Source organism: Strigops habroptila, chromosome 2, assembly GCF_004027225.2.
Source record: "Strigops habroptila isolate Jane chromosome 2, bStrHab1.2.pri, whole genome shotgun sequence".
Classification (NCBI taxonomy): domain Eukaryota; kingdom Metazoa; phylum Chordata; class Aves; order Psittaciformes; family Psittacidae; genus Strigops; species Strigops habroptila.
Window position 1 is genome coordinate 115610514 of NC_044278.2, and position 24866 is coordinate 115635379.

General features: G+C 46.3%; 2 long non-coding RNA genes across 8 annotated transcripts; one reads left to right on the forward strand and one right to left on the reverse strand.

The window, feature by feature from the left end:
* Positions 1–153: 153 nt before the first annotated feature.
* Positions 154–23214, forward strand: LOC115604284. Of its 6 annotated transcripts, none has more exons than XR_003990210.1 (7): positions 154–3229; positions 4325–4375; positions 15318–15380; positions 17636–17738; positions 19041–19203; positions 19736–19817; positions 22150–23214. It is a non-coding gene; the product is annotated as an uncharacterized LOC115604284 (long non-coding RNA). The 6 variants fall into 6 exon arrangements; XR_003990214.1 differs by having other exon boundaries at positions 23002–23214; XR_003990213.1 differs by having other exon boundaries at positions 19084–19203.
* Positions 19969–24583, reverse strand: LOC115604285. Of its 2 annotated transcripts, XR_003990217.1 has the most exons (3): positions 24290–24583; positions 23494–23653; positions 19969–20242 (listed from the first exon to the last, which is right to left on the reverse strand). It is a non-coding gene; the product is annotated as an uncharacterized LOC115604285 (long non-coding RNA). The 2 variants fall into 2 exon arrangements; XR_003990216.1 differs by lacking the exon at positions 24290–24583 and having other exon boundaries at positions 23494–23867.
* Positions 24584–24866: the final 283 nt, after the last annotated feature.

Genomic DNA, 24866 nt, shown 5'->3' on the forward strand with positions numbered 1-24866 from the left:
GGATATAAGGAAGAAGCTCTTCCCTGTGAGGGTGCTGAGGCGCTGGCACAGACTTTTCCCAGAGAAGCTGTGGCTGCCCCATCCCTGGCAGTGTTCAAGGCCAGGTTGGACACAGGGGCTTGGAGCAACCTGCTCTAGTGGAAGGTGTGGCAGGGGGTTGGAACTGGATGAGCTTTAAGGTCCTTTCCAACCCAAACCAGTCTGTGATTGTATGTCCATAGAGACATAAATCAACCTTGAAAAAACTGAGAGAATGGATGAGAGATTGTAAGACCTCTCAGCATGGTATGGGAGCAGCCAAGCTAACTTGCCTTCCTGTTTTCTTATGTGTGCTTGCTGTCTGTGTCGGCATGGCTTACCCAGCTGACTAGGTGATCTCTTGAGTGGCATGTAGGAGGTAGACTAGGTTTAGAGCAGCGGGTTGTAGAATTCCCTGTGCTGAACATCATCCCAGCTCATGCTGGTCTCTGTGTCAGGGAAGGGGGGATCATCCACTCACCAAGCGAGAGATTGAACTAATCTCTGTTAGGCTTAAGGGGACTGGAGTTACCTGAAATAACGTGTGAAAGGTCTCTCCTTTGTAAGGGAGAACACTCAAAGAACTGCATGTTTTGTGAAATAACCCTTTCTAGTTACAGCTGATTCCAGTGCAATAAAGTACTTTATTAATTCAAGAAGATACTTCACCGAAAGGAGACGTGAAGAGTTTTACAGGCTCGCGGGAAGTCTTGGCTAAAGTCCAGTAGTGGTATAGCTCAGGAAAAATGGGGTCCCAAGGTTTTTATTACATACTTTGGCTCCTCCTGGAGGTAAGTACAATGCATTTGCTCAGCATATTGCCTCACAGTAACTACACAGGTGCAGTAGTCTGTTTGCCCCAGGATACACTTGAACGGTGGAGGAAGGATGTTATGAGGTGTTCTGTGATGCAGTTACTTCACCTGAACCTTGCAACCTTTTGAGATGTGTTGGTGTTACAGCAATGTGCCATTTTCCTGCTGTTTAAATCCACACTGCTCTAACTTTCAGTAGCAGTTGCATACACCTGAAAGAATTCTGAATTACAAGCACAGCTGCTTCTGCTGCTTTTCTACTCTGCTCCTTCTATGTGCAGACACTTAGGTTAGGTGTGCCTTTAACCCTATGCTTGTATCATGCAGCTGATACCAAGTAATGATGGTAAGTGTTGTAAGGGGCTAACTGGGGGGAAGCTTGGTTCTCTCTTCTATACCTTGCAGAGTATGTGTGAGATCTGTCTGCTGGCTCAGTGAGTGTGCTTTGTTACTTAAACTGCTTGAGAAACAACTGGTTTCACCTCTGTTGATACCCTTCTTCTCCCTTTCTGTCAGTGCTGCTGGTCAGAGGAGGAAACAAGGATGCATCCTGCTTCCCAGATTATTTGTTTATACTCTGTTTCTTTGGGGATGGAGATGCCACTGATGTCTCAGCTAAGAGTTGCTATAGCGTGTTGAAATGTAGAAAAAAGGAATTAACTTCAGAAAAGACCCAAAATAATGCCTGATGGAGGAGACAGTAGTTTGTTGTGTGCGTACAGTTCACTCTCATTAGTTTGGGGTATCTGATACTTGTCAGTGTATGTCTCTTACTCACTGATCACAACTTGTCAGAGATGTTAATGATGAAGCCCGTGTTACATGTCTCAAACCTGGATGCTTTGGTCACCTGAAAGTGCTAATGTCTGAGTCTGTTCTTACCCAACAGGCCTTCATTGCACGATCCCCAAGAAGCTTGCAGTGTCTTGCAGAAACAAGCGTTGTTTCAGCATTTCTTAAGACAGAAGGTGACGATAGAATTGAGAGTCTTTGGCATTTCTTAAATACATGGGTATGCTCTGGGTTAATACTGTTAACTAAAACTTGCTCTGACATCCTGCACTGCAGAAACTATGGGTTGTCTTTGCTGCGGAAGTGATTTTGGTCACAGTGGACTCAGGTAAGGAACCACCCAGGGTCCGGAACACCAGGAGAAGCATTTGGAAGACCCTGGAGGAGAGAATCACAGAATGGTTGAGGTTGGAAGATGCAGAAGATGAGGATAAGTAGGAATGTGTGATGCTTTTGCTCAGAGGGGAAATTGCTTACTCTTTTAAGTTCATACATAGAAACCTGGGTTTGTATCTCGACTTTCATGCTCACAACTTCTTCTTCTTCATGAAAACTTAAAGGGTTTGATACTCTCAGTTGAGCCTTCCCTGGGTAGTACACCAAAACCATGCAGTCTGTGTGAGGGACACACACATGTATGAGCTCAAGTGTACAAATACGTGATAACACTGTTTTTAAGGTGTCTGATGTTCTGCTGTCACGATGTCAACATCCATGTGAGTGCAGTGTGGAGAACTGGAGGGATGTTGGGGTTGTCTCAGTTCTTGCAAATCAATGGTCAGGCCGTATGTAATTCCTAATATGTGGATTAGGTGGATGAAAAGATGTTCAGGTGCGCTCAGAGTGGAATATGGTTTCTAAGGGTGATTGGTATGATCTATGCTATTTTTGACCCATAAGTTTTGTTTTGAAATCCCATGTTCTTTATTATCCCAGCTGTAAATTGTAGTTGTCTACAGTCCCCTTGGAGGAAGGAGGAGAGTTGAAGTGTTGCTCACCAACTGCTTACTCCAAAGCCTGTGGGGGCATGGTGTAAACTCCTTCATGTTAAAGTCACTGTTAGAGCCTGGAGGCTGAAGAAACTGCTGCGAGGGATTTTTGTTTGCAATTGTCTCCCATGGAGCTGTTTCCCAAAGAGTTGGCAGAGCTGCAAGGTGAGAATTCAACTGAGTGGAACAGGTGAGTACCTCTGTATTGTGTTACTGGTGCCAGGTATCTTAATGGTAACATTACGGATAAACACACTGTGTTGTCTGCCCTGTCCTTAAACAGGGAAAGCTTGGAAGAACACAGGTAAGAGTGGAAGACTTCTGTGCCCCTTCAAGTGTTCTCAATGAAATTGTGGGGAGGCAGCTGTTAAACTGATGTCTGGAAGAACCTACTATTCTTGCCTACCCAAAATGGTTTGTAAAGCTGCTCTGAAAGTAATTCTGTATGAAGTGTTCTCTTTTTTTATCTTTCAGCACAAGAAGAGTGCTAAGAGCAGTCAAGAACCTCTTCAGATAGCATGGACATGTTCTTCAAGTGAAACATGGGAGCAGTTTGGTAGCAGTTGCACTACAGGAAAGTGTGCAGGCTGCTGCAGGTCCCTGGGTTCATAAGTGGTATCCAAAAGAACTCACTTTAGTAGAGAAAAAAATCCCATTTCTTCTACACACTCCCTTGAATTTAAATGAGAGCTCATCTAACACTGAAACAGGAAATCACTTTTATTGTAGGTAACAGAGAAGGTCATTGGAACAGGGGTAGTCAGAGCACCGTGAGCCTTGGAAAAACTGCAGGTAGTTGGAGAGCCTCCAGTTGTGAGGGCACACACTTGGTGAGGGCACACAAGCAGTGAGGGAACCTATAAACAGGAGACTCCAAAGCTGAGGATACTCTGCAGCTATTTCTTAGCTACATGTGGGTATATTCATTCAGGTGAGGCAGCCCGAGATGCCCACTGAAGACTAGGGTGTAGGCAGACCACATTTGTCCTGAGAGCATCCACGGTGAAACAGCTTCAGGTTTTGTTAGATAAGAGGATTTCCTAGTTTTAAAACACCAGCGTTGGGCAGACCAAGCAAAGCCCTGTGGCTGGTGGCAGCGCTGCTCTGGAGATGAGCCTTCCCCAACCATGGGCTCCCAGACACTGGCACACATATGGCCCCGATGGGCTTCAGGGATGAGAGTGAACGCTTCGGTTGCCTTTGTTCCAAGGTGCACCTGAGCACGTCCCCATGGAACAAGGAAGCCCTTGGGCTGCGCTGGTTCAGATGTACTTGATGTGTGCACTGCCCTCTGCAGCACAGAACTCTATAAAGCCCGGTGCTGCATGGGCAGAGAGGGCAATTGCATGGAGCTCTGTGCCCCTTGCTCCCTTGGCAGGGAATCCTTGAGAGGTCTGTTTCTAATCCTGGAAAGGTCTATTTTTGTTGTGCCATGGTAAACCCGAGTTGGGAACTGATACTGTTCAATGTCTATGTCTGTGCCACGCAAACATCCTGTGAGCTGACATATCCTGAAGCATGGTACGAGCTGCTTCTCCTAGAGGGGAAAAAAGGGAGGAAGGCAGCAGGGAATTGTTCTGAAGGGCTTCATAAACTCTGCTGAAGCTGAAAATATGGGGAGCTGTGGGAAATGAGTGCTGTAAGAAGGGCAATGTGAGCCTTCAGTTATAGCCATCTTCTAACACTCTTTCTTGTCCATATTCTTGTGAGGTTTGTAGGGGAAATGTGGACATGTGGAGAGTGTGACAACCATAACCAGAGGTGAGAATTCAACAGCTGGAATTCTGTGTCAGATTAGTAATGTTCTAAGAAAGTCCTGCAACTAAGTTGATAACGCTGAGTCCCTAAGGGTCCATGTTGGTGTTCTCAGGTTCTCCAGCTGCTTGGAGGCAGTGCTGCAAAATTACACGTTGCATCCTATATGATTCAGCTTAAAATACAGGCTTTGGCCGTGTGAGTAGCTAAACACCAGTATTACAGTCAGAGCATTCCTTAATGCACACAAACCATTTCCTTTCGGGTCAGTAACACTGCACTGGAAAAGCACATGGCTCTGGGGAGAGCAGCATTGGATCGTGTTTTCTGTGCCAGGATTCCTTGGGTTTGCTCCTCTCGCTTGCCTTGAACTCTGCTGTTTACCCAAACTTTCAGCCTTTGTGTTATCACCAGTTGGTTCTTTTCCACCATGAGATTATTTCTTGTTTGGTTTTGTGCTGTTTCTCTGCAAATGCCCCTTCCTGGAAAATTGGGAATGACAGTAAGCATCTCGGGTTCCTGGCCAAGCTTCCCCTCACGTGGTTTCACTTGCTCCTTTCTGTCAAGTTATTTACATGCAGCGTCTGAAGGATGTAATTCAATGGGCTGCAAGGGAGCAGGTAACCTTTCTGTCCTGGCCCTGCTCCACATAGGCCAGGTTTTACACAAACCTGCTTCCTCACCATGAATTCAACATCTTGCAGCCTTTGGTTTGCTGTTGCATGACTTTATGAGAGTGTGTTCTGCTGCTTTGGTAAGGATTTTTAAACTAGACACTTTAGGTTCAACCACTTGACCTACTGAGCTGTGTGAATCTCTTCTGAACCTTGCTCTTCAGCATGCACAAGATCGAGGGCTCTCCACATGAGGATGTATTTTTCAGGTCTGAATAGCTGTGATAATCCTGCAATATAGGAGGGGTTATTCAAAGCCATAAAAGTGTGAAGCTATTTCCATTGCTCAAAGTGGAGCCCAATACTGAGGTTCTGAATTCATGCTTATCAGAGCTGGTTTGTATCCAATAGAGCCTTTCTGGGCGTGTGTTTTGTTGCGGTATATTACCTGAGCTCTTGGAAAATACAGTTGCACGATGCCAGTACCATGGTGGCATTGCTGGTTTAAGGAGTTACCTTTTGTGCCACAGTACACCCTTTCATGCCAACGCTCTAGAGTGGCGCAGTGAGCTATCAGTGTCTCAATCAGGGTGTTAATGCACACTCCCTGCCTCGTGTGTGCTTTTCTGTGGGTCAGGGTGGAAGTGGAGGAGGTTTGTGAGCTCTTTTGGAGCATTTGTAACATGGCACAGTGGAAGTCAGAAGCTCTTGGGCTGTTGCTGAAGCCTGTGTCTCATTAAGTGGTGCATCTAAGGCTGTGGCTCATTCGGGGGGAGGAGCAGCAGGGTGTCCCTTGTGCACATGCATGCTTTTGTTAACCGTGTTTTTCTGCTTTAGGTCTCATGACTGGCCAGGCAGAGCCTCTGGAGAAACCCTGGTGTCTGTAAGCTGCACTGGTGGTTGCTAGGTGGGGTCCAGACAAATCCCAGTGGTAGAAGAGAGCTGGAGTAAGACATGGAGCAGTTTTCCCCTAAATCTGAGGGGCTTTGACTGTTACAGTACCAGTATATTCTCTATGATGGAACTGATTTCTTACATGTAGGGATTTGTATGTTACCCCTGCACACACAGCCAAATATCCCTTTTGTATTCAATGGCAAAGTAGATCTGCAAGAAAAGAGAATTAGGTACTAAAGTGTTTCCCATGTGATAGATGAAAAGCCTAATCTCAATTTTCCATACCAACATATTTCCAACGCTTCTGATAGAAGCGAGGTCACTTCTCTACCATGAACTCTTGCAATGCAAACATGATTTACTGCCTTCGTTCTGATAACAGTGAACATTGTCCTCTGGTGAGGGCGATGTGGTGGCAGCTCTTTCAGAGTTGACGTGCAGTGGTTTCACTCTGTTCTCCAGCCAATGTCAGCTAAAATAGTAATTGCATCCCCTAAGAGTTAGGTTATTGCTGTTGTTACCCTTTCTGGGAGAACAAAGGAGAGGTAGAGACAGATGAAATCGTTGTGTGAGTTGATTACAGGAGAGTGTTGCACAGCCTGGTGGGTACAGCATCTCCCCAGGGATGAAGGGCAGTCCTCTTCCCTGCTTGTGTCAGTGGGGTCCGTTCATCCTCCTGCACATTCCTGCCTCAGGAAGCTCCTCTCATCTGCAGGGTAGGTTGTGACTGGAGTAATCGCTGTCCCAGTGCTACCTCCTGCATACAAGTGGCTGAGGAAAGAGTTTATTTTAGCAGATCCAATGAAAATACATGAATTTGCTTATTCCTCATCATACATAACTAAACATTTACACAAAAATTCATAAATATTTAAATATATAAATAGCTAGAAATACAGGCATAAATTTATATGAAATATATAAGTACTTTTATATACATTTCTGTATACATATGTATACATTTCTATATACATATATTGAATATGTATATACATATTCACCATTGTGTGTATATACATGCATTGGTGAACATGCATTAATAATTACCAATTTATACAACATAAATGAATAAGCGAGGGGAATCACAGGAAAACAGAGGAGCTCCTTGTTGCCAAGAGGCTCCTGGGATCAAGATGCTGTTCCCTCTTGAGAACAGCTCGAACGTGACAGTCTGGTCCCCAACAAATACAGCTGGTGTGAGTCATCTTGGTTAGTTACAGTTTCTAATCATGTCTGTCTTTCAAACTCTCATCCTTGAGAAGGTTATTGGGCTGTGGATTAACCTTGTCATGAGCACAGAGGCATGTGATGTGCTTGGCCATGGAAGCAGGTACGTGTGGGGTCTCTCACAAGTTCCTGTCAACACTGAAGCATTGTGGCTCTGCAGGACAACATCGCTGCCATTCATTCCGGGTGGCGTTGAGGCTCGTTCACATGGGTTTGATGGTATCTCAGGTATCCCAGCTTCTCACTATAGCCACTTCTCCATTATCTAAAGGTCAACTTAGGTACAGTCATGGCCTGGTTTGGAATACGCCTGCTTCCCAGTAATACACTCTCTGGTATGGGTGGATCTGCATCTTGGGTGCAGTCAATTTAGAAGTCCCAAAGGAAATGTGCACCCTGGGCTTTCCTTATGCTATGGTTGTGCTTCCTGTGCATATCGTCCAGGTAATGTTCATCCCAGTGGGATGCAAAGGGATGGCTACCCCAGCCTTCCCTGGATTTACTGCTCAGCAGTCAGTGACAGGGTTTTGCTCATGTCCACCACACACAAACAGCATTTGGGTTTGGTCGCTGTGGTGTTTGTAGAGAAAATGGGTGTTGAGGGAGGGTTTGTGCCAACACACAGCTTATCCAAACTTTGGATTTTTTCCCTTTTCTGGAGTGTCTCCCTGTCAGCCATGCATAGTACATCACCCTCAATGTGCCTTCTGTAAGTTATGCCCTGATGGGTGTGAAAAGCCCTAGGATAATCCCCCATTTGTTCAGCTGTGTGGAGCTAGTGGTTCTGGTGGCTGTAGAATCCCAGCTATTGCATCCCATCATTGGAAAGAAGTAAAAAGAAAGCTTGGAGGAAAGAGCCCCCCTTTCCTGCTTGTCTATTGAGGTGTCCTGAGCTGCGCCAGCACTGGTGCAGGGGCCTGATCAGATGCTGCCCTGCCCTAAGTTGGAGGGGGTGAGTGAACACCAGTCTCAAGAGGTGCCATCTTCTCCCTTTGTCACTTTCTGTCCCCGTGGCTTTTGTGTCCCCCTTCCTGAAGCTCATTTCCATCCTTGTCTGTGAGCAGCTGCTCCATATGGCCCTTTAGCACAAGCAGTCTTTACATAGAGGGCACCTGGATGTGTCTTGACATGTCATCAGATGAACCCTTTTCAGGTCTTTCTATAGCTTGTAACAAAGGGGACATTAACATGGGCAAGGTCCAAGCAGTATCTTTGCAGAGTCGTGTGTGACCGCTTGACAAAGCATCTCCTGTGACTTGATCTTGTCTTTAGTGGCACCAGGGTCAGACTGCCATGGCCCTATCATGGTGCTCTTGCATTAGAGTTTTGCAGTCCTCTCCTAAGTCAGAAAGTCCTGATGAACTCCTGATGTGAAGGTGGCTCCACATTTTTTCCAAGGGTCCTTTAGACCTGGAAAGAACAGGTTTGACCCAGTGCCATTTTAGTAGTAGATGTTTCAGCCCCAGAGAATCCCTGTGTATTCTGTGGTCCTTATAACCATGGAATCACAGAATGGTTCACATTTTGAAGTCCAAGACGTAACATGGATTTGTGTTATTTCTTTAGAAAACAGTAAAAACCATAAAAGAAACTGCTTTCCAAATGTTACAACATTAGATTTGCCTTTGATTTTAAATAAAACGAACGCACGTGCTTGTGCAGGCAATGCTCAGGCAGGGTTTGTGGGTTTCTAGCCCATCTGTTTTGCCTACAGAGCAGTTAAGAGAACACAGATCACATTAGCAGCCATAAATCCTTCTCTTTGTGTCTTCTTCCCCACCACAGACTCTCTGAGGGATGTGGCTGTGAGGGGAGCAAGTTCTCCCCCTGGCACCGTGTAGCACTAATGGGCAGAAAGGGGGCCTTGGTCCCTCTGTCCGTCCACTTTCCACTGCCCGGGTCACATCTCTGAAGCCTTCAGTGCAGCCAAATACCACACGGTGCTGCGAAATGCTCGTCAGAGGTGTTGATCTCCGCTAGCTTTGACATGAGGCTGCTCTAGCTGCTTGTCCACTGTACTTGTGGGTCGCTACCAGCGGGGGGGGGGGGGGGGGGGGGGTAAAACCGTTTTTAGGCTGCTGCAATGTTTGGACACTTGACAGATTGAATTTGAGGCTTCCTTTATTTCCTAATCCAACATTTACGTTAGTAATTATAAGAAGTATTTAGCAAAGACTTTCATTTGAGCTTTTCCTCACTGTTTCCTTGGCTTTGACATTATTCTTCCAGACGAGAATAGCCAAACATTATAATTTAGGAAGCCAGGTTTGAGATGATGTTGCTGTAGGGAACTACTTCAGTCTAGGAGCAAAGTATATGAAATAACTGTGAGTAAGTTGTCAGTGTTCCAGCATTTATTAGGGATTGAAACTTAAGACTCCATTAGTGAATGGAATTCATGTCGCCCAGCTTCAGACACCTTATGGGTGCCCAGACTGTGCTTAGGCTTTCCTTACACGCTGTGGAGAGGACTGCACACGTCCCAGGGCTGATTTCAATCCTAGTTTAGGAATCTAAGCTTACAGAACAAGCTCGCCCGAGCCCAATCCCAATCAACATTGGTGCCTGTATAATTACTCATGTGCAGTCCCACTATGTGTGACAGTTAATGAGTAGATGGTTCATTAGGTGAGTCACTATCATGTAGGAATGGGCTCAATTCTTGTGCTTGTGTTGCAGGGAGGCTAATTTGCCTCTGGAGATGTCTGTTCCTTTCTGTTGACTACAGAGGGAGCAGAGGTTAGACTAGCTCAAAGTAAGACCTGAACCCTACACATCTAGCTGAGATACACCTCACGTTCTGTGCCTACGGGCTGCTGTTACCCATGTTGGGTAATACTCTGCCTCATCTTTAATGGTGTCTGCAGACTTAATAGGTTTTATGGATCTGATTTCATATCCAATGGCACAAAGTGTGAAAGTTACTTATGTAATTAGCAGATAGTCGTTAACTTTTCTGAAATCAGTGGAATTCCATGTGGGACCAATTGCACATGTAAAAGTAGTTCAGGCTGTTGTTGACTGGAGATCTGTTTGGGAGCTGTAAATAACAAAAGGCAGTAGTAAGTGATGATGGAAAATTTATATTCTAATATATAGTGATTTATATTCTGTATTATCACAGAATCCCAGACTGGTTTGTGTTGAAGGGACCTTAAAGCTCACCCAGTTCCAACCCCCTGCCACGGGCAGGGACACCTTCCACTAGAGCAGGTTGCTCCAAGCCCCTGTGTCCAACCTGGCCTTGAACACTGCCAGGGATGGGGCAGCCACGGCTTCAATGAACAGCAGATAACCTCTGGCTTTCCCTTCCGCAAAGCCCAGGCAATACCAAACACTCATCAGTGGGATTTGCACCCTCCTCTTTGGCAGGGATCAAGCCTTTGGAAGCTGTTTCCAAACCCACAGTGCAAGGAGGGTATCTGATGTATTTGAACGCAGAGAAATGCCACGAGAATGATTAAGGGATTAGAGGAACAGGGTGAGGAGAATAAGACAAGGTTATTGCAGACAGGGAGATGTATTCATGACACCAGCATATGCTGTGGCTTCTGGAACCATTCCCAATCTATACCTGACCATACAGAGCTTTCTGCAGGATTTATGTGTTCCCAGCACCTGTGCTCTGCTTGAGGTTAATAACATGGAAAACCTTGTGTGTGATCACTTGCTGTAATGACCCGCTAATGTACGTGTGGGCTTTCAAGCTCTGGAAATAACCCATGATTTATGAAATAGCCTCTTCCTGTTTGCAATGATACGGTGAAATACTGAGTCATTTCTAACCTTTTAGTCTTCCTTGTGCAGGCTCTTTGTTGTTTGCTACCTCTCCCCTAGGATTTGGATTGATGATACCACACAACAGATTTTACTTGAGCTTTTACTCAGTTTTGTCAGCTTTGGATGAATTATTGCCCTTTCCTAGAGAAAAGGTTTGAGCTACATCACTGCTGATTTAACTCATAATAAGTTGCTTCAAAATGAGCTTTTAGTTTGAGTTGAATTAATGAATTCTTGATTTGGGGGATTAATCGCTTGCATTTACTGCATGCCAAGGCACCCAACTGTCCTCCCATAATGTAATGAGTCCTGGGGCCCAAGAAGTTCTGGATTTAGCTGGAAAGTAGATATTGCAATGTTCCACCAGATTGTATTTCAATGCCTTTTGGAGAGAGCCCTTACCAGCACTGACACCTCGGCAGCAGGACATCTGACCCTTGGAGTAGGTGTCTGAAAACATAAATGCTGGCATCAAGCTGGCCCAGTTGGGTGTTTTATTCTTAGCAGGGGCTTAGGTAAAGCAGGCTGGATGGTCTGTCTCATTCACGGTGCCTTAGTTCAGTTTAACTTTGACTCTAAAAACAACGTCTTGGCTGAAGAGCTGCATCTCAGTGGCGACACAGTGTGCTGGGTGCGCTGACAAAGAGAACACAGAGCTATGTTCTTGTTAACTCCTTTCTGCCAGCAAGACATTCCTGTTCATCTCTTCGGACAGTGTCATCAGTCACTCGCTGGTCTTGCCTATCCCTGGACCCAGCTGATGGAGTGTGAGCTCCTGCATAGCCTATATGGCAGTTGTGCTTTCCTATAACCTTGTTCAGATATTATTCCTCAGAGAAAGAGGAAAAAAGATGGAAGAAGCCAAATGACATCAGTGGGGTAAAAGAGCCAGCAATTTTCCAGGTTTGAAATGCTTTTGGATACTGACAATTTGCTGTTGCTTTGTCAAAGCACAGGATTTAGCATAGGAAAATACAGATGTGACATGGTGGGTTTTCCCACGGAACATCTTAGTGGCTGTCCTCATCTTTCCCAGTGGGATCTGACTTTGTTAGAGCAGAGATTGGTCACCACTTGATCTAGATGAACTGCCACAATCGACACGGAAGGAATCGACAGGACGGACTTTAGTAACAGGGACATGGTGACGTGTGGAGAACACACGTGCAGAGGAGGGGCCGCTTCTGTTTCAGAAAGCAGCTTCTTATCAGCAAAACAAGCTCTGCTGTTTCCTGCAGATGTCTTGTCTCTGCCTCGCAGCAACGCTGAGAAGATACTTCAGCTTGTGAGAAGCCAAGGGAGAGAGATTTGCGATAGTAACAACGTCTATGCACGTCCTATTTAAACTCCAGCCATTCTACTGACTAGAACTAAGACAAGCATCAACACCAGCTGGGGCTGCAGCGATTAGAACTCTTTGCAGTTATTACAGGGTCTGTTTTCCTACTGATCAGCACACGCTGCAGCTCTATGGCACAGGAAGGAAGCACACATTGGTACAACAGCACACCAAAGTACCACGCACTGTCCTGCTGCTGTCTGGTCATGGGCGGCTTGAGGCAGATGTATCAATCTTCCAGGATAAATCAGCCCTGCAAAACTTGAGTGTATGAAAAACGCCACTTTTCTACATACACAAAGATCAATCTTAAAGCAGCAGAGATGATAATAGTGCACAGAGCAATTCCGAAAACAAGTAGCCAGGAGTCCAAGAACTGACTTCAAGCAGTGATGATGCCACTTCTCGCCTCCTTCTTCTTCTCACTCTTCCCTGATGCACTGCAACCAAATTGGTAGTGCACCACGCCTTCCCAAGCCTGAATACTCACACACAGGGCAGCACAGAGCAGGCTTTTAAAAGGCCCCTTGGTAACTGCAGCAAGCAAATTTTGTTTAGCTATGAGTGGAATGTCCTCTTATAAACTGCCAAACAGCCTTGTGTTTTTTAGGTCAAAAGCTAACAAGATGAGCTGTGAGTTCTTATTACTACTTCTGTTCCTTCGCAGTGAAAATCTGGAGCGCGTTACAAATGCTGAGAACATGACAGTGATTGACAAGGGAAGACGGGATGTGAGGAGATACTGCGCTGAGGAAGTTTTAATGAGTTTTATAAACCAAAACTGCTATCAACGGGGGTCTTGCATTTGCCATCTCAGTGACTTTAAGCAGAGAGATCCTAGAGATCCTAAGCTGCTTGAATGTTTTACTTTTAACCTTTTCCCAGTGAAAGCACGCTCAGTGCGTGTGCAGTGCATGTGCAAAGCTGCTGCCATCAGTTGTATTTCTGGATCCATGCACTAGTGCAGCTCCAGGCTTATAGGTTTGGTTCCAGTCAGGTATGGGCACACGATCCCATTTCCATTTGATTATCTACTGATGGTACAGAGTTCGTATGAGTTTTATAGCAGCTGGTAGCTGATACCCGACCCAAGTGACAATGGCACAGAGAGAGCAGTGGCTGTATTCACATTCAGTGTGTCACTATGGAATTAGACTAACAATACTTTTAAAGATGTTTTAACCAACAGCAAAAGCTGGATCTGCACCTCGGGTGGTGCATTATGGTCTGTCTGCTCCAATACTGAGGACCATAATGCTGGATTAGAAAGTTGAGGCTGTTCAGCCTGGAGAAGAGAAGCTGCGTGGAGACCTCAGAGCAGCTTCCAGTGTCTGAAGGGGGCTACAAGGATGCTGGAGAGGGACTCTTCATCAGGGACTGTAGCGATAGGACAAGGGGTGATGGGGCTAAACTGAAACAGGGGAAGTTCAGGTTAGATATAAGGCAGAAGTTCCTCCCTGTGAGGGTGCTGAGGCGCTGGCACAGGGTGCCCAGAGAAGCTGTGGCTGCCCCATCCCTGGCAGTGTCTAAGGCCAGGTTGGACACAGGGGCTTGGAGCAACCTGCTCTAGTGGAAGGTGTCCCTGCCCGTGGCAGGGGGTTGGAACTGGATGAGCTTTAAGATCGCTTCCAAGCCAAACCAGTCTGGGATTCTGTGGTTTATTGTGTTGTTAAGCCACAGTCAGAGAGAGGGAGGGTGAGCTGTATCTTTCACAGTCGCTATAAATGGAAAGCACCCTGTCACTGGCATGTTCTTCTCAGTGAAAAAGCCAGTGCTATTTGGAAACTGCTGTTGGAGATGATTCAACCATCATCTGTCTACATGGTAAATCTTCCAAATATTCAGTGCTACTGCACAGTGATGGCAAAGTACAGCACAGAGCTGCTAACTTGCATCTAAAGAAGACGTAGCACAGGCATTTTTACAACTGAACTTTGCTGAGCTGAGCACGGGTGCAGTTCTTGCCTGCTTTAACTGGCCTAAGACCAAAATATACACTTAATATTCAACAGCCCCCTATGCCCAGTAAAGACAGGCTCCTCCAGTGACACGTTAACTGTGTCAATAAAATATTAGCTAAATAGTAGCTGGGGTTTTCTGGTTAAAAGACAACTAGAGCTTCATGAAAGTCTAAGATAAGGTTAAAATGAAAGAACTACTTCCCTCAGTATGTCATCTGCCTATTTGCCGTGTGAACCTGGTGATACCGGGGACTGAATAATTTGCATTTGCTCATTTATTGACTGAACTGAAATCACAGCTTAAACCATATAAAATAGAGAGCATTGCTTTTGTCTTTAATCAGTTTGGTGATTAAAGACCTGTAAGCAAAGTAGGTAAGTAATGTGCTTTGAGAGACTCGTGTTTGTGCATTCACCCTTTTTATGCAACCCATACGTGGGACACATGTTTCTCTCATCAGAACGTAACCTGGATCACAAGCTGTGAAGACACACAGAAGCTCTGGTGTGAAATCACCTCTTGAGTCTGTCTGCAGAGGGACTGCTTACATCCCTTACATTACACATCCCTGAGATAATGACTGTGGTCGATTGCTATCTTGCACGCCTGGGAATGTGGCTGTCTATAAAGATGAGCTATGGGCTTGCTGGCGTGCCTTCATTTGCCCACATAAGTCAACACGAGACACAAAAGCGCCAGATATCTTCCCCTATAATGAACACCCACAGGCAGTTTGGAACAGGACAAAGCAGGCGATCACATAGAGTATCTACCCAGCTGCTGCAGGGCCAAAGAGCTGCCTCCTTCTCAGCCTGCAGGAGTATCTGTTCCCTGGTATATAATGAAGCACACGAGGTGGTGTTTTGGCACCAGGGAAGAAGGATGACTCTGTGTGTGTTGGATGCTGCAGCCACAGTTGGATCCGTGGGAAGGGGGTGAGATGCTTTTCGTTGGTGCAGTTAAGCACAATGAGTTATGAACCATCCTAAGAGTAGGATGGGACAGAGAGAAGCATTTGAAAGAACGAGCCTGCCCTACAAGGAGTTAATTTAGACCCTTTCTGTTCCTGTTCTGCCTCACTTGAAGTGTTCTCTCTTTTAGTTTTAAGCATTCCTTTATGTTTGAACAGAACCCGGTTTCTGAAGTGGAGAGCTTCATGTTTTGGGACGTTCATTTCAAGGGAAGGCTGGAGGTAGGTGCACCTCAGAGATCTGCTGACTCTACCAGAGTGCTAATATCATTCTATGCATTTATTACCTTCAAAATGAGGAGGCGCCTGCCTGCAGGTATCTTGCGTAATGTGAATTCCTTACTTAACTGCTGAAAACAGTGTTCCCTGCCCTGTGCTTAGAGTATTGATTTGCACACTTAGAAGGCAAGAGTAAACAGCACAGCGTAGTGATCTGAATACAAAGCCATTGCTAAACATTGGCCTGGAAGCATTCAGGTTGCTCTCCTGATCACTCACGTTTACACCCGAGCTGAGTACAGAGGTAGAGAGCAATAAAAGGGTAAGGCAAAGGAGAAAGGCTCATAAAGCACCTCAGCAGAGCTGAGTTCTTGGGCTGTAGTAACCAGTCTGATTTGCGCCCTTTCAAATGCTGTTGTCTTTGCACAGTTTGCAGCACGAGGCCCTTTACAAGAGATGCACAACTTCAACAAAGTGTATTTGCTGCTTCTCTACTTATGTATGTGGTAGTGTGGTGGTTTTGCAGCATTACACACAGTGCAAGTGAAACAAAGAGGCACCCGGGTACTTCCTTATTCCTGCGATGGAAGCAGCCAGGAGGGAAAAGGGCAAGAGCAGAAACCAGAACTTCTGCTAACAGGAACGAAAAGCAGATAGAAAGAGTCTAAAAAGGTTTTCTTTGAGCAAGCTACTCATGTGCCTGCTCAGTGCTGGGCTCTGCTGCAGTTCACCCGCTCACCAGGATGTGTGTGTTCTGCTTATCTGCTGTGTTAACTTGGTGACTGGATAAGGTGAATGTGCTAATTTATTGACTCAACTGAAATTGCAGCCTGAATCATATATAGAATATCTTTATATGGTTCATATATATATGATCCATATATATATATATATGGATTATTGAGGGTGAGGTTTACTATAGGGCTAGATTCTGGCTCCTTTCACTGTCCTGAATTAGACACAGAAATCAAAGACTTTCACCCTTTGTCTAAACATGTTTACAGTTACACCAAGTTCCCCAAACATGTTCTTGTCTCATATAAACCCAACTCAAAGCAAGAACTGACCATGACCGGGCCAGTAACCTGTCCCAATTCCTGTCTCACTCGGCACATCTCCAAATGCTGATTCTCACACTGTATCCCAATGCACCAGCTGCTCCCAGTGTGAAGAGAACAGTTTGTTAATTCATTAGGGCTTGTTTGTGATGGACAATATTTCCTGGAAGTACTTTTTGGACAACCAGTGCTGCAAAGACAGTTCTATTAGGCAGCTGTACATCCCTACAGCATGCAGATAGGCTGGAGCTGGAGTCTCTTCCCTCCTAACAACTGAGGCAAATGGATTATGAAAGCACTTGGGGATTAGCGCAGGGCTTCATGATGGTCTTGAAGAAGAACACTGTGAGTACTTCCCTGAATCGGTCAGCCAGAGAGCTGTTTTACTGTTGTGTCTGTGGAATAAGACCATGATTACACCTCAGCACTGCTGGGGCTCCGCTGGGACGGTGAGGGTTTAGGCACCACCAGTGTGTGAAGAAATCACTGTGCTTTTATCACCTTGCCTCGTAGAGCAGGCTGCCAGGCACAGATCTGCTGCAGGGCCCCTCTTTCAAGGCCATATTCGCTGTGTCCTCTGTGTCCCCCACACCACCATGTCACCACTGCACTGATGGGATGAGCAGGATCCACTCAGGCCATGGATGATGGTTGATCCAGCCTTTGTGCAGGAGCCCTCAGGCAGGGCATGCAGCAGGGCCATGGCTTCACATGCCCCATCCCACCCAGACACCTTCCACCTCCTCAAACCCTCTGCAGCACAGCCAAGGTAGCTCTCCTCTTCTTATAGTGAAATAATCACTCTGCTACAACTGAAATAGGATGTTTTCTCCCCAAGAACTGTGGCTGGTGGCATGTGTATGCAGCTATGAAGCTTTGGGAAACCTCTGGAGATGGATGCTGGTAGGGTATTCCAGCTTGGAAGTGCTCAAGAGCAGCATAAAAGCTGCATAATCATGTCCTTCTGCTTGCTCTGGCTCTGTATAAGATGAACCTATGCGTAATATGCCTGACATGAAATGGACTAAACAGGTCACTTGGTTTCTCTTTAATCTTCTTACAAGATACAAAATAGGCTTAAGTCAAAAACTGTTCCTTACTCTAAAGAGTTGAGGGGGGCGGTTGCTCGCTTGGCTGAGCAGGTTTATGCCTCCTTTCTCAACACCCATAAAGATCTCTTGGAGACAACTGCAATCCCAGCAGGAGGAAGAGTCAGGCTGCAGCTAAACCTTCCAGCCCACACACGGGAACAGGAAGATCCTGTTTGAAGAATCAGGGAAGAGGCTGCTCTGGATGGCAAGAGGTGATGTGCTGATAGTGCTGCAGTGCCCCCACTCTCTGGACAGTTACTCGGTGTACATGGGCTCAGAGTCTGGCCCCATTTGGGTTGATATTTACATTACCTTATCCAGGAGGGCTGTGCAGGGTGGGATGGGGAGAGGTGAGTTTCTTGGGAGGGTTTCTGCAGTTCAGATAGCAACTATTCTATTTTATGGCCATCTCAGGTCACTGCAAAAAATAACTGTTCTCTGAGCCATGAATGGGTTTTCTTGCCCTGACTGAGAATTACAGAGGGGAGAGATGTGTTGGGAGGGAGATGCTGAGCAGTGCGAACCATCCAGCATGGGAATGGGAAAAGAGAGGAGTCCTGCTTTGGCCTTACTCGAGGTCCTGTGAGTGTTAACGCTGCTGGAACAGTGTTAAGTAAGAGTTAAAACACCATCCTGAGACCAGATTTGCCCTTCTCAAGGGAAATGCTAGAAACCTTTAGCAACACAGTACACACATAAAGACTTTTCACCACAATATGAGGCTATCAAGCTTAGTAGCGTAAACTGAACCCCCAAAACTGACCCTTCCAGGCAAGTGAAAAGAGACTTTAAGCCAATAATCACATTTCTTCCCATAAAAATGCCTTGAGGAGCAGCATCAAATTCAATTCATGGAGCTTCCCTCTAATCTAACTGAAGAGCTAGAAAGAAATACCACCACCCACCTTATCTACTGACTTCGGGCTAAACTACTTTGCATCTCATTCAGAGAACCATAGACTGGTTTGGGTTGGGAAGGACCTTAAAGCTCATCCAGTTCCAACCCCTTGCCACGGGCAGGGACACCTTCCACTAGAGCAGGTTGCTCCAAGCCCCTGTGTCCAACCTGGCCTTGAACACTGCCAGGGATGGGGCAGCCACAGCTTCTCTGGGCACCCTGTGCCAGCGCCTCAGCACCCTCACAGGGAAGAGCTTCTGCCTCAGAGCTCATCTCAGTCTCCCCTCTGGCAGGTTAAAGCCATTCCCCTTGTCCTGTCCCTACAGGCCCTTGTCAAGCCATTTTCTGATGGACCACCTTCTTGTACGGGTAAGAAGATACTTGGAGAGGAAAAAGAACTCGGAACATCCCCTTTGGCAGGGCTTTTGCCTCCTGTAACAGTCCCACAAGCAAACCAGCTGAAACTTCTACAGGGCTGGTGCAAAACGGGTTGTGTAACTGTACTCAGAGAATACTTATCCGTGATTCAGTGGCAGAACAGAACAATGCACCTGCAGGGAGGGCTTCCTCTCAGGCTGCTTCCATAAAGGCATAAGGAACAGTTCCTCCTTTCCAGAGCTCCGTGTTCCCGTTGGCTTTCTCTGCAATTGATTTTCCAGTGTTAGAGAAAGGATCAGATGTTTCTCTGCCAGTCACATCCCAGATCACCATCAGCACTTGTGCAGGCTGAAAACTCCTTATGGACATCACTTCCAGTGTCCCTAGTGGGTTAATGTAAGGTGGGTAACTGTAATACCATCAGTAAGAAGTGGGATCGGATGGGTTTGGTCTTTAGAACTAATAAATTAACCTTCAGTTCCTTCAATTGGGAGCAGATAAGAAGATATTTGTAAGCATTAGGAAAATAAGGAGAGGAGCGGATCCATCAGGTAGACACAGCAATCAGGTTTCTTCCTGTGACAGGCTATCAACCCATCAATAAGCAAAAGCAGCAGATAGCAGATCCCTGGACTGACAAAACTCAGTGTAATTTGTGTCTCGTGGTGCAGTCTCATAAACAAAGGAGCTGAACTTCCCACAGGGTCAGGACAAATCTGGTTTCAGAGATTTTCAACCCAGAAGGGTGGCTACGCGGGTCTATCCTCGTCTGTTCGATGTTTTCACTAACAATGCGGGTGATGGGATAGAAAATACAGGGATGAAATGTGCTGACAGAGCAAAACCGTGAAGGTCACAGTTAGAATCATAGAATCCCAGACTGGTTTGGGTTGGAAGGGACCTTAAAGCTCATCCAATTCCAACCCCCTGCAGGCTGTGATGGGCCAGGGGAGGCAGATCTGGCTCCCACAACCTTCAGCAGATGCAGCTGACGACCAGAGAAGACAAATGACAAGTAAGTGCTAAAGGACTTATTTTTACATGGGTGTCATACCATACAGTGTGCTTCTTACCAGAGCACACTGTAACATAGCAAAAAGGTCAGGCCATGACTTGAGCAGAGGCCAGGCTAGCTGCAGTCACGTTAAACACAAATACAACCTAAATACTATTTAACTACATGGACTTTACTCACAAAGTTCTTGGGTGATAGACTTGCTAAAGGCAGATGAGAATTTGGCTCACCCAAACACTGCTGCAGACTCTCTTCTAAACCATATTCATTGACATTTATCCCATGTTTATCAACATCCATCCCATCGTCATGGAAATACTTGCAAAAGGGGATGTTGTTGTCGCAGAAGGAAGAGTTGTACTCCAGATCCGAACAGCAAAAGCGTGGTTGAGAGGCGGACAGACTAAACACTGGACTGGCAGTTTCTATAGACAGGAAAAGTCAAGAGTGAGAAGGGGTTACAACTCGTACAGGGGGAATCCTCTTGAATTCGTGTGTAGAATCCCAGACTGATTTGGGTTGGGAAGGACCTTAAAGCTCATCCAGTTCCAACCCCCTGCCACGGGCAGGGACACCTTCCACTAGAGCAGGTTGCTCCAAGCCCCTGTGTCCAACCTGGCCTTGAACACTGCCAGGGATGGGGCAGCCACAGCTTCTCTGGGCACCCTGTGCCAGCGCCTCAGCACCCTCACAGGGAAGAAGTATTTTAGTAGTTACACAGTTTAACATGAAGTTAACAACAGTTCCAGCACCATGCAGAAACAGAGCCTAAATGGTGTGAGCCCTTCACTTACGGTTACAGAGTGACCTGTGCCAACATCTGCTGCTACCCATGGATAGGGACATCCAAGCAAATCCAAACCACCAGGGGATCTTCTCCAGTTCAATTCCATGGTGCTACGTGACTGTGTGCTTTATCAGTCAGAAAGCCTGCTGCCTGCTTGGTGGCTGCACTGCAGCGAGGGACAGCTGGTGGAGTGCGATGTGATGTGATAAGAGTGGGTTTAGCTCAAGGAAGAGTCTCTCTGTTATCTTTGTGAAAAGCAGTTGTCAGAGAGGCTGCTGGTGTTGTCCCTCTCAAAAAGAATAAGGTTCTGAAACAGAACATGTTGAAAACATCATCTACCTCAGTAAACGCGCCTTTGACTTGCTAGGTAAGAGTTCCAGCTAATCACAGCTGCTGTCCTTTGTGCCGCCAGCCTGCTGGTGGGGAAGGCACAGAGAGCAGGCCAGCAGGAATGTGAATTATTTATGTTCCTGCTGAGAGCGTGAGTCTTGTCACTAGAGCCTGGCTGGATATGGAGCTGTTGGAGCAAGTCCAGAGGAGGCCACGGGGATGATCAGGGGCTGGAGCACCTCCTGCATGAAGACAGGCTGAGAGAGTTGGGGCTGTTCAGCCTGGAGAAGAGAAGCTGCGTGGAGACCTCAGAGCAGCTTCCAGTGTCTGAAGGGGGCTACAAGGATGCTGGAGAGGGACTCTTCATCAGGGACTGTAGCGATAGGACAAGGGGTGATGGGTTTAAACTTAAACAGAGGAAGTTCAGGTTAGATATAAGGAAGAAGTTCTTTACTGTGAGGGTGCTGAGGCGCTGGCACAGGGTGCCCAAAGAAGTGGTAAATGCTCCATCCCTGGCAGTGTTCAAGGCCAGGTTGGGCAGAGCCTTGGGTGACATGGCTTAGTGTGAGGTGTCCCTGCACGTGGCAGGGGGTTGGAACTGGATGATCTTAAGGTCCTTTCCAACCCAAACCGTTCTGTGATTCTATAATTGAATAGCTCTGCAGAGAGAGTTTCTGTAGCAACCCAGAACCTCGCCCAGCAAAACATCACCCAGGCACAGGTAACACACAACAGTCATACATACCTGCTGGGGAGCTGGAGGTGACACACAAGTGCTAGAGTAAAATATATCTGGGTTTTGAGTCCTCCAGTCTCCCAAGGCCCACCAAGATGTCATTTCAGAAGGTGACTTGGCAGCATGTCAGCTCAGGTACCTGTAACAACCTCGCTGTGACAACACAGGGGTTTGAAAGATTACAGAAGCCTTTGTGGGAGCTCAGCAAGCCTTTAGCACCAGGAACACCAGCTGCTGCAGTCAGCCCAGCTAGTCACAGTCACTATAAACAAAGATGTGGTTCCCAAAAGCCTACTGTCACATCTTTGGGGGTTGTATCTACATACCAAATGCTGGTTGTCCAAAATATTGAAGAGATCTGGATAATGTTTTCCAAAATATCGGAGAGATCTGGGCGTTTTTTATGCCACGGTATTTGGTGTAGATTGACAAAGGCAGGAATATGTGGATTCAACACTTTCTTCCCTATCTATCCTTAGCCTTTGATCCTGGCTCGCTGCTGTTTGTAGTCTGTCTGCCTTCTGGTAGTGATGAAGACATCACAATTAAAATGTTACCCAAATTATAAGCTGTCAGACTCTCTCGCAAAGCTTTGCAGGGCAATATAGGTTAGTACATTTGTCTAGACACACTAAACATCCTTTTCAGGATGTCAGTGTTTGAATTTTTCATAATCATCAATCATAATCATATATTACTAAATATATTCAGCTTGTCTTAAGACTTTCTGAGGCTGTGAAACCCATCTTGGAGAAGTTACAATATGCAGAATTTGGTATGTACAGAAATGTCAGTAGATGGTTTTTCCTCCTGCTCTAGTCACCACCAGGCATTGGAAGAGTAAACTGAGATTTTCTGTGCTTTCCCAAGTGTGTAATTCCAATGTTTCCTACATTTTGCCCTGATGAACAAGACCAGACTCTCTGCATTCAGAGTAACCTGGGTGCTTAGCTCGAAACAGGAGATAATCCAGTTAGAAAAGGCTTATGCTTGTTTGGTCAGAGGTCACCAAGGTACAACTCTAAATGTGAGTAAGAGTGAGGGAAGCTGCAGGAGACCTGTGTAACCTGCACGAGGAGTGAGCTGGTGGGCAATGGAGGCCTGCTTTATATCTAAAAGTTTGTCTGATTTAGCAATACCAGGACTACAACAACATCCCCCATCAATACAGCTTTGCTGGTGAAACCTGCAGGTGTAGTTTCAACAACAAAACATCTTTCTCAGTTCTGATAGAAGCAATACATAGCTATTAAAGTGATTTCAATGGGATCCCAGCTCTAGGAGGGTTTACCAGCTCTTCTGTAGCTACATTGGCAAACTTTCTCACCAAGGCTGTTCTACATATCAGCTACTGAGGAGTGTGAGGCTGCTGACAGCAGAGCTGCTTTGGAGGCTTGACGGGCGTATAAAGCTTTTCATCTTTGGGCAGCCCACAGAGAAACACTGTCTGCTTCCTGAAGTGAATCTCTGCTGGAGAACAAAGGACTTCAGCTCATACACAGAGGGGTAATTTACATCTCATTAAACCAATAGTTTAAAATCTACACTGTGATTGTTTCTTTAGTGTCTGTTTTTCTCTTCCAAACGTGTCAAAGAGGAAGAATTATCAATTCATTTTTGTTTTTTCCAGAATGAAAAGCAGCAAGAACATTTCTGGGTATACAGAGATCCTGGTTTTTTTCTATCCTGGCCTAGCTATAAAAGCAGTTTAAAGGAATATTATTAAACTTCTCAAGAAAATCCAGCTCAAGCATAAACATCAGTATTTTCAAGTACAACTACAAATGTTTTGGAATGTAACAAATTCTTGAAAGGCTTCTTACCTCGATAATATTTTCTCATGTAGTACTAGAATTTCACAGCCCTTCAGCAAAACTTCTTTAATGGTCAGTTGCTGGTGATTCTCAAGTCAAGTGTGCTCCATGTGTGACTGGTCTAGAGGCTTTTCAGTGGGTTTTATATCCTCAAAACCTGTGGCTGCATCTAGAAAGAAAACAAAAGCAGCTGAGAGGTTTGTTCACTGGGTTAAGCAGCAGCAGGACACAGCTGTACCAGAAGCATCTTTAACTAATGATTTCAGCTAAGCTGTGCATTTGATAAGAGGTGGTTTTAAGAACACATGTATGAAAGTGGGCTTCTGCAGGCATAGATCATAGAATCATAGAATCCCAGACTGGTTTGGGTTGGGAGGGACCTTAAAGCTCATCCAGTTCCAACCCCCTGCCACGGGCAGGGACACCTTCCACTAGAGCAGGTTGCTCCAAGCCCCTGTGTCCAACCTGGCCTTGAACACTGCCAGGGATGGGGCAGCCACAGCTTCTCTGGGCACCCTGTGCCAGCGCCTCAGCACCCTCACAGGGAAGAACTTCTGCCTAAGAGCTCATCTCAATCTCCCCTCTGGCAGGTTAAAGCCATTCCCCTTGTCCTGTCCCTACAGGCCCTTGTCCAAAGCCCCTCTCCAGGTTTCCTGTAGCTCCTTTAGGCACTGGAGCTGTTCTAAGGTCTCCCCTTCAGGAGCCTTCTCTTCTCCAGGCTGCCCCAGCCCAGCTCTCTCAGCCTGGCTCCAGAGCAGAGCTGCTCCAGCCCTCGCAGCAGCTCCGTGGCCTCCTCTATACTCACTCCAACAGCTCCACATCACTCCTGTGTTGGGGGCCCCAAAGCTGGATCAGGACTGCAAAGGGGGGTCTCATGAGATCAGAGGGGGAGAATCCCCTCTCTCTGGCCATGCTGCTTATGTTGGGGGCCCCAGAGCTGATAACTCCATCCTGTGCACATATGTGCTGCTACAATTCCTGTAATAACAAACCAACTTTTCATTAGGGAGCCCAAGGACAGGCTCAATGGTAATTTCTGTGCCACTCCTAATAGAATCATAGAGCAGTCAGGGTTGGAAAGGACCTTATGATCATCTAGTTGAGCAGTTTCAAGCATTGATTAGAGCATGGAGTGCTCCTAAAACTCCGCAGAGTGGGGGCCACACAGGTAACTCCTCACTAGCAGCCTGCAGACCTTGTCTACATTGGAAGACTACTAAAGATGAACTAATAACATCCTAAACCACCGGATCTGCTCAGGCACGTAGCGTGTGCTCGGTCTCAGGGAGCCGGGTGTGTTCTGGAGGGTAGCAAACTGCTTCACCTCGCATCAGGCTCGGTCCTTTGCTGATTAGTAAACAGCAGATCTGGTTTTGAGGGTG